The 10,715-nt window shown below is 29.8% G+C and overlaps 1 protein-coding gene across 2 annotated transcripts in view; it reads right to left on the minus strand.

The window, feature by feature from the left end:
• The window catches only part of LOC660275 (CUGBP Elav-like family member 1), a 202,027-nt gene extending 194,094 nt beyond the window's left edge, over window positions 1-7,933 (minus strand). The window contains exon 1 of one of the 2 annotated variants that reach the window (XM_064355139.1): window positions 7,741-7,933. The gene's annotated coding sequence lies outside the window, so the exon portion shown is untranslated. The remainder of the gene's footprint in view (window positions 1-7,740) is intronic. The other variant, XM_064355138.1, reaches the window with a different exon arrangement.
• Between the last annotated feature and the right edge of the window lie 2,782 nt (window positions 7,934-10,715).

Below are 10,715 nucleotides of genomic sequence, written 5' to 3' on the forward strand. Positions count from 1 at the left end.
ACTAAAGAAAAGACATATGTGTCCTGAATACTATTGAAGACTATTGGCTTTGACTTCAAACGGTTTTTGGATATTATTATAAATGACAACAGCATTATAGGTAAAAGATCTAAGAAACAAGGCAGTACGAAAACAGGGCATTGACAGCCGGTAGATAAGACGTAGATTTACATTGTGCAGAGATCTACAATGCACAAGTTTTTGCTTTAGGTAATAAGGGGCTGAAGTAGACAAAATAGAGTGAACCATAATTGCCATCAAACATTTAAAATAATAATCAAGTTTTAACCAATTTAATTCTTTAATTATAAGAGAAATGTAATAATATTTTCTAAGTTTGCGAATAAATCTACAACAATTATTTAAAATTTTTTTAACTAGAGTCAAGATATGGGTAAAAAGAGTGAGACAGTAATTTTGCAGTAAATTTTACTTCTAGATATTTTTTATGTACAAGATAAATCAGCTAAAAGTGTAATATATTTGCTGTGTTTCAAAAAGTCACAGAGTTTGCTATTAGAAATTTTGTATTTTTTTCTATTCATGTGAATTTGTTTAGAATTTTTCTAGAATCCCTATTCATTATTATGATTAATTATTTAATACTAATTTACTGAAACAAATTATTATTATTTCGTATGCGATATTCTTAAATAGTCAATGTATAAATGTTGTTCTGCGTAAAAGAAATTCGTCAAAAAAATTGCTAGCCCTAAAAAATTATTAACTACATAAAAATAAAAAATTCAACTAGACCTAATTTTGGGGTAATGTAGCAAAAAATGTCTAATTAAATTTTTGATCAAAACATTATTTAAACTTGGTTTGTTTTAGAATAACACTACTAGAAATCATTAAATTTATTATACTCGTAAGAAACTATTTACGAATTAAAAAAAAATAACATCGAGAAAGAACACAGATTTCTGAACATTTATTACTTTTTAAAATAATATTAATCATAATAATAATAGTAATAATAATAATAATAATAATAAACCTTTCTTTACGGTACAAACATTTACAACAAGATTTAACAAAAAAAGTGCAATTAAAAAAAACCTATACTATTACAATAATGATTACAAGAATAAAGATCATTATTAAAGGGAGAACATAAGGAGAAATTAGATGTAGAACAACACAAGAAGACCTTACGTACACACAAAATTTTAGTAAATCAATTATATCATCACTCAAATTGTTGAAAACAATAAAAATAAAAGAAATTGAATGATAAATTCTTCTAGTTTCCAACTTTGCCAAACCTAAATAGTGAGCGTAATTATTTATAACTGTAATCGGTTTTTTCTTTATAAAGTTAAAAAAATTTGTGCTGTACAGCACAAATATGAGATATTAAGCTCGAAATTCTTAGCTGAGACCCTGTAGACAATAGTTTACTCGAACAACTAGAATATTGTGTACTGATAATTTTAATTAATTAATATTTTTTAATGTCTATTTTATTACATGTAGATTTTAAAAACAAATAATTAAAAAATTACAATTATTATCCCGGCGCATCCACCATTTAAGCATGTAAGCATTAAAATGCTTGACATTTTTAACTTTAAAAACACTCATTATTCTCTATGTTCAATTTGAAAAAATGCGCAAAAATGTATTGAGAGCAATTATTAGTACTGTTATGCAACTAATTAGATTACACCCTAACAAAAATTCACTCTCTCAATTTAACCATGCACAAAAACTCAACCAATTTTTTTGTGAATTATCAGAAAAGAGTGTCAGGTAAGGAAACGTAAATCACTTCAATAAGTATTCAATAAGTAATAAAGTACTTGACATCAAATAATTATTTTTTAAAAGGCTTCATGTAAGTACAGCCGATATAAATTTTATAGAAATATGACCTTAGAAAGCAACTATACTCTTACATAGAATGAACAATTGTAACAAAGAAGGTTTTTAGTGTTGAAATACTGAAATATTTAAAATCTTTCGTATAAATCTTAAAATCAGCCAAAAGGCTTGTTTTGCGATAACATTTTTATACTGACAGCTAAATTATAATAAAAAACACCAACTTCCTTTAATACTGGAATAGTTGGTAATACTTTCAAATTAAGTGTATAACTAGAAATTGAGACTAGTAGTCTCTTACTGTAGTTATAGTACTCTATACTAATAATAGTATGTTTTTTATTATGTATTATTATTATTATTTTATTGTTTTTGTTTGTGAATCCTCCATTTTTATTCTTTGACTTGTTTCGACGAAATCTCTCAACTTCTGGCTCAAAAGGAAGCTGAAATAATTATGTACTTATTATTATCTCTGTTTTCTTGTTCAAAAACGACAAATTTCGCTGTCGAAAAGTAAAATGGTCTTAAGAGGCTATCAGAAAAAGATCATTCAGTCAGTCAGTTTTGTTAAGCTAAGTAAAGTTTGAACGATTCCTTGTTTAAAAATCTCAAAATTTGTTGTAAAAAAAACTAAAGTCGTTTTGTTCCAAAAACAAATATTTAACAATCAGTTCAGTTGAACACATTTAACTTCGGCGATTTTTGCTTAAAAATATAGCTCTATAAACTCTTACAACAACTGATCTAAGAGATGTATCACTTATTTGGTTCATTCAATTTTATTTTATTAAAAATTAATTACTTTTCCATCAGATAACTGATAACATTTATTTTTATTTTTTTAATATGTTACATTCCCTATTACTCAAGCAATAAAGTTCAAATTGCGTTGGAAGTTATATAAACAAAATCATTCCACTCTGGAAAGTTTTGGTTATTAAATAAGACACCAATATCTAAATTTTAATCAAAAACATAAATAGTAGTAGGTACTATATTCTGTTTTTGACTGTTTTTAAGTAACAATAACTAGTATTACAATAAACAATTTAATTGTCAATTTCATCTGTTTAACATCTGTTAATGCACATACCTGACTGAAGAACATTAGTGTAATTTAATCTCTTATTAAATTATGAAAAGTCTAATTAAAATGACTAAAGTTTCCAGACTAATCACATTTCACTCATCACGTTTTCCCGTCCATTAAATGATAAGTTCCAGTGCAGTTTTTCGAATTTTGCGCAAATTTATGTTCACCCGTCTAATTAGTAATTTATTAGAAACTTGTTAAAACTAGTTTCATCTTAAGGATGGTTCGAAGCATCGTAAAGCATGCCAGCTGTGCAAAATGCGTGCATTACGGATATTAAATTTCGATTTGGTCCGAGATGAAGGGTAAGATTGATTTATATAAATATAACTCGATGGAAAGCCGTCCAACAAAGTTATGTTTGAATGATGGATGCGACATGTTTCTGACCACAGATACTTTCCTTACTGCTCAAGATGGACTGACACCGAAATTGACCGTGATCAAGATTGATCTGGGGACAAAGCCAGACTCGCATATTCCAAAATGCAGTTTGAAAATTTCACGTCAGACAGTGCACATCGAGCATAAATGTCATCGAGCCGCAAAGTTGCATTTCGCTGATAAAGAGAAAATTGGCCTGAAATGCGAAACAGCGATAACTTCAGTTTCATACGAAATCACTTTGTGTTTGATGGAAAATGCATCGGAACACAAATTCTAGCTATTTCGTTCCAAGACAATGTAAATAGACATTGGGCGAGAGAATTCTTTAAAAACGGCTCTGTTGACCAAACAGATTGATACAATATTTATTCTTCCAAGTGTTTGAAATAATTCAAAGGAGCCGAGGAAATGACAGGCTCTAGCCAGTGGAAAAGATGTTGCAAAAGACTTTCATTATGAAATGACAGGAAGATCCGGCCCATTGTTCGAACGAAAAATAGGAAATTCAAAAGAATTGGAAAAAATCACTTAGTCACTTAGTCACCCTAGACTTACCTCCACCTGTATATTTCTGCGTTCATTAAATTTGAAATCGGAAATAAAAAGCACGTCCTCTGGCAAAGCTCTCAAAGCGCGACATTTAAATTAGTTCAGTTTGCAAATGTTCCCAACAATTTTCTTCAAAGTAAACACAAAAATGAAGCAATTAATTAATTAAACATTATTCAAGTAAACATTAACTGCAATATTTATTCATTAAGCGGTGAAATCAACCTCGCAAAATGAGCCTGGAGAAGCAGAAGCAAGGTAATGGCCAATTAAATATGTTTCACCCATGTAAATTGTCATTTGATGTTTGTTTTTCGGCCGGTGGAGGTGTTGATTTGATGTGACACGTGTTTAATGTACCTCGACGAGGTATTTTTGAACAAACTCCAAGAAATTCACACTCGGGCACACCTATACGAGAGTAATAGACTCGTAATTAGAAGCACGGCTGTAAGTGTGGCAGAAAGGTCAGTTTAGTTGTTATTTAAAACTGATCATTTCGATTTACTCTTACCCTAAGTACAAAAATAATTAAGAATTAATTACACTTTTCTCTGGAGTGACACTCCAAGTTTTTATTAAACCAAACACAGAAATAATTAATTGTTTTTCCGTTAAGTACTATTTATTAATTATACTAAAAGCTCGAATTTGTCTAGAAAAATATCAAAATAAAATTTAATTAATTTTCAGTATTCGTCTTTCAGCAAGGCTATGGTAACAAATAGGTTTGATTTCAGTGTTTTGCCCGAACCTGTTTGAATAAAAGTTATATTTAATCCTGGTCCTTAGTCATGTCACATTTTAATTGCGTGGTTTCATTAGTGTTTTCCAAATAAAAACAAATATAATATAGTTTTACTATGTTTTATCCATGCAATAAAAATAAAACTGAATTGCTGAAACGTGTTCGTGCATCGATGATTAGCAAATTTTTATGTACTGAAAAATAAATAACGTTGCAATAAAAAACAACGCGCACTGATTTCTTTGTGCATGTTTTAAAATGAGTTAAAAATGTTGAAAACGGATTCATTTTATGTAATTTTGCAACAAGTATGAAAAAAGTTTTTGTAATTAAATATGATGGTAATTTTATTAAAAATCAAATGAGGAACTGTTTCAGCTTTGTGCGTTTAAGCAAATTTTTGAGATAAAACAGTCCTTTTGCAAGATTTTGCTAACTCAAGCAAAGAAGTAACAAAACTGGATTGATGTTTTTTGTCGCTAAACCAATTGCTAAATTGTATTAGTAGTCAGATTATTTTTTCCATCTTGGAAATTTTACGAAATTTTATCAAAAATTGCACAAAAAGATAGGAAGTTAGTGATATTTTTGCTTTTTCGAGCTCCGAAACACGTTTTTGAGCTAGAAACTTAGTCCTTTTGCACAATCTCCCTAAACTGAGCTGCAAATTAATTAAACTGAGCCGAAAATACAGATTCTTGAGGCTATTGCGTTTTCGTTTTCCTGAGAAACGCAAATGTTCGCCAAAATAATCCGAAAAATTGACAAATTGTGCTGGAATTCTAAGGTAGTTTTGTGTTCTTTGAGATTTTGTGTACATTTTTTATCGGAAAATTGAATTATTTTGCAAAATTTTATCAAAAGTTTCAAAAAAAAAACGAATTGAATAGAAATCGGTCAGTTTTACCACTGAGCCAAAAACGCAGGGCATTTGCTAAACCGAGCAGCTATTTAACTAAATTGGGTCGATTTTTTTTTGCCGCTATTGAAATTTATTGCCGCATATTTTTCTTCTAGAAACGCAAAAGGTGCTAAAAAATAAACCGAAAAAATTTCAAATTATTTTGCGTTTTTGAGGTTTTATGAAATTTTTGTCTAATAATTCAACCATTTTGCACTTTACTCATTTATTCACATCAATTTTTCTTTTTATAGACTCTTGATACGTGCTTCTTACAGCTATAAATTGTTTTGAAAATTAGTTGTATTGTGTTTAACGTTTAAAGCCACGTTTCTAATTGTTGAAACTTATTATTAAAAGGCTTAATGTAAATTATCAGTCTACAGAGTTAGGCAAAAGTATGAAACCAAGCGTTTTGTGCATATATCTCATTTCAGTTCATTGAAGAATTTTGCAACAACGCATTTGCATTTTTTTGCAGAGTTCTTTTCTTATACAGAAACTCTCAATTTGGGATTTAAATTATGTGTTTTTCAAAAAAACTTACAAGTGCATTATCATTATCAACTATCATTTTTCAAAAATATTTTTTTTGGAAAATCCTTTCAGTTTCCGAGTTACTTTTAACAAATAAATTTAATACACACAGGGTGTTTCACATAACTTTACGAAGCTTACGCCTAATATTCGCATCAACATACAAAAGTCACAAAACACTATATACAAAAATACACATTTAATTATTTAATTTTTTGAAACCCATGACAGTACTTGTCATGGGTTTATTTATCTTAATCACTAACTGACTAAAAACGTTGTAATTTTTTGGAGGGGTGAACAAACTAGAGAAGACTATCCAATTTTTAAAAATCGAGTTCGTATTGGAATATGTATTGTTGGTGGCATTTGAAAGGTGCAGATCCCTGTACACCCTGTATAAATAAATTTAATAAATGTGTATTTATTAAACATTTTTTCCAAATGGCACCCTACTATGGCAATTTTTTTTAGTAAAAGATTATACTTTAAAAATGACTGCTAAATAATATTTTTTTTTGAACAAGTGTTTTTATTAATAAATTAACATTAAAGTAACGTTCTAAGCTCATAATGACGATTTTCCGAATTTGACCGAAGAGATTGAATTCATTGATGTTTTTATTACAGCAATTTGATTCGTCAAATTTTTCACAGATAAAAATATCCATAAATATGTTCAACCACTTCGGTCAAGTTCAAAAAAGCAAGAGTAATAAGCTCAGAACGCAATTAATAATTTATTTTTAAAAAAACTACTGATTCGAAAACAACACTATTGAACAAGAAGTATTTTTAGAGCAGTTCCTTTTACCAAAAAATCGCTGTAGTAGAGTAACATTCAAAAAAATGTTTTTTTTAAATAACTTAAATAACTGCAGGAATTAAAAAAAATATTCTTGACAAATAATCGCATTTTTAAAGTTCATGATTATGTACTAATTAGTTTTTAAACACATAGTTTAGGTTTAAAACACTTGATTCTATCTCTGTATGTAAAATTGGTGTTCTAATGTATACTCCCATTATATTTAAAAATAAAATAAAAATTGCTCCGTCTCTGGGATCGAGTCTCTTATACACATATGAAAAATATTATAAAAGCTTTATTGTTAGAAACAACAACGTTCCTCGATTTTTGCCTCGTTTAGTTTTTAATGAAAAGCAAATGTATTTTTGTTGATAAAACAGCATATTCTGGTGAATATCCTAAAACTCCTAAGATTGCTAGCAATAGATACTCCTTTATACTGGCTCCAGTCGATTGGCCGACAATTAAGTGCCCATCACGTCAATAATTTCCCCAATTATCCTTGTCTCATCCCCATCCTTTATTTTGGTCCGATTGCGATCAGATCACGTGAGGTAGAACATTTTAACGACTCACATCGGGTCAATTAGGCACAGAAGCCCCGCGTTTATTTCATTATCGCTACAAGGTTTCACAAAACTAATTAATATCGAAACGTGGAAAATACACACGCGTCTTCCAAACAAAGCAAACTTGTAGAAATGTCAGAGAGGCCGATACAAAATCCCGATATATCATTCCCCGGCATCGCCACACAAAAGTAAACAATGTAACAGGTTTCATAAGCTGCAGGTTACAAGTTGCGTTGCTAAGTAACGAGGGCATCGCGACGCGTCCTCAAAATACGCACGTGGTGGGAAGAAAGCGAAAGGAAGGAGTCTTACCGTCTATAAGCGGTAAAATGACAATCAGCGCCTGCTCTGGACGGAAAAGGACAACAACAGAGACACACATGCACCAGGACAATACAACACAAAGGACGAACACAACACACACACAAACAAGAAGCGCGAACAGTTGCGTTGCTGCGAGTGGAATTAGCGTAATCGAACGGTTTCGCTTTAGATTTTTCCAATCTTTAACCTTATCAACGTGCTCGTTACGACGTTTTTGATAACGTTATCGGAGATCGAGACCCACGTTGAGTCGACTGTGTGTGCACTAGTACAGCTAGCGACTGATAACACTGCATTTACTATGTCAACGTTTGATTTGATTTTTTTAAATACAGTGGGACTCAGTTATAACGAACGCCCAAGAGACTTTTGAATTTGTTTGTTATAACCAGTGTGAGGAAATTTTATGGGGTGGCCATGAGGCCACAACCGATCAGCCGACTCGTCGTAGCGCTCTCGCGATGTTCATATTTATCGATGAAATGGTCCGTTACAGCGCGTGCATTGGCGTAGTTTACTTGGGGTTTATACAATTAATGTTACCGGTCGCTTACAAAAATCTAATTAAAACATAAATATTATTGTTTTATTATAATTACGGAGTACCCAAGAAAAATTGTGGCAATAAAATAGTCGCTAATTTAATAAGACTACGGTATATTTGTTGAGATTATTTTCTGAACCAATTTTAAAAAAAGGCACCTAATTTGACATAATCGTTAAAAAATAACTTCATCATTTCTTTTGACTTTTTAGATATTATTAAAATTAACAGAGTTAGGGAGGTTAAAAGTAAAGGTATAATACTAATAAATAAGTGACATTAATTATTTTTTAATTATTTAGGAATTACGATTTTTAGCTCTCGAAATGTTATCAAAGGCGATGAACACGCTTCAGAGCGAAATACGGTTCGGTTTCACCTCAGGCGCATTTTGCAGTAATTTTAAATTGCAATAACTTGGTGAGTCTTACAGATAACTAAATGATTCTTGCACCAAAAATTTATTTCAAGTATTAGCTTTATTTCGTTTCTTTTAAATTAAAAAGCTTTCTCGCATCTCGAAAATTTCACTACACAATTATGCAACGTTACAAGAAAATGTAATTTTTTTGGTTTTCCTTTATCAAAACTCAACCTTGTTAAACTACGTATAAATCTGCATTTATTGAAAATTTGTTTGTAAAAAAAACGGAGTTTCTAGCTTTATCCAGAAGGAAGATATGAGTATGTAAACGCAAAATGTGTCAAATTTTAGGTGTTTGCAAATTTTTAGCTAAAACGTCTTTTCAGCTCCTTCGCAAGGGTTGAAACAAAAAATTCTTTGACTAAACATTTTTTAATACTCTTTCCTAACTTATATCAACAATGCAAGCTGTTCCACAACATTTCGATTTAAAGGTTTATCTGACTGCAAGCGCGCGCCCTTGCACTAACCTTCGCCCATAAGATTTCCTCACACTGGTTATAACCGAAAGTCCTCTTATGGAGTAATTTTCAAGTTAAATAAGTTCTAAAGTTTGAAATATACACAGGAAATAAAGTAATAATCTATTTTATTATTATTATTATATGTATATGATATAGAATATAGATATAGATACAGATAAGCGAGTGCTCGTTACAAGCAAGATTCGTTACTTCCGAGCGTTCGTTAAAAACCAGGTTCGCTATAACCGAGTTCTACTGTACAGTGTCCGGTTCGAGGTCCGGTTTTCATCTGAAGACAGTTTTAATATTTTTTACGCATTGAAATGAAGACGTTGTTTTATTTGCCCAGCTTGTACACTTTGATTTGAGGACAGCTGTACATTCGAAATGATAAATTTGTGTGTTTTACGATCGGTATACAATGTTTTGTTTATAACGTGGCAATGATTGCCCTACACTGCAACAGCCAATGACGTGTTTGGTGCAAATTGATATTTGGATTTTTAAACTACAATAATTTTTAGTTGATACGTGCTTTTTGCATCCTTCATATTTTAATTATAATTAAATCATTATTTTAATACATTTTCAAATCCATGAGTAAAAATATGCCGTCATTTACATTTTGATGGGATAAACATAATATTTTATTACAGAAGCTTCAATAATGACATATTATTTTAAATATAAATTATTTTATGGCATTTCTATCAATGATTAAAAAATATAAAATCCATCATGTTTGCTGTAATTATATATTTTTTAATCAACGTGTGCAATTACGAGGAATACATAGCGAGTTTAAAGTAATGCATAAAATTCATTGCTTTGTTATGAGTCATTTACAAAAAATTGGAACAGGTCGATTTTATTTTTTTAAATCTACATTTTGGTGTAGTGTTTCTTTATTTATAACATTATTGGTTTTTAAGTAATAACATCGTTCTTTATTTTGTTAAATAACTGACATTTTTCTTTACTGTTTTAGATATTATATAAAAAAATTTTTTTATAATGACCTGTCAAAGAGCCGTTGTCAGGTTGGCAGTTCCATATAATTAGTAATTTTATTAAACTAAAGATGGTATTACGATTTGTACGTATTTTACAATAATAAAATAATTTAATAATACAATAATAAAAAAAATATATAATAAGTTTGAAGAATTAAAAAGATTTGAAAAAAAAGATTTTTTATAATACTTATAATTGCCAGAGCGACCGTTTCTTTTTACATTATTGGCATGAAAACAATTATTACAAAAAGATTACAAAAGATAAAGTCCAAACACAAAGATATGTAAAACTATGCACAACTTTTTAAAAATTTTTATTAGATTGTACTTTTTTCCAGTTTTTTACTTTATTTTTTTGTTTTTTATACCCAGTTACTAGAGAGACAAAGGAGTGTAGACTATCAAAAACCGTAAACAAAAATCTCAGTTGTCATTTAAAAACATTAAAATTTCTTAAAAACTAGTAACGTCTTAAATTTTGAAATAATGTCAAATTGTAGTACTTAAAGCAGTAG

This window comes from Tribolium castaneum, chromosome 2 (genome assembly GCF_031307605.1).
Source record: "Tribolium castaneum strain GA2 chromosome 2, icTriCast1.1, whole genome shotgun sequence".
Taxonomy (NCBI): domain Eukaryota; kingdom Metazoa; phylum Arthropoda; class Insecta; order Coleoptera; family Tenebrionidae; genus Tribolium; species Tribolium castaneum.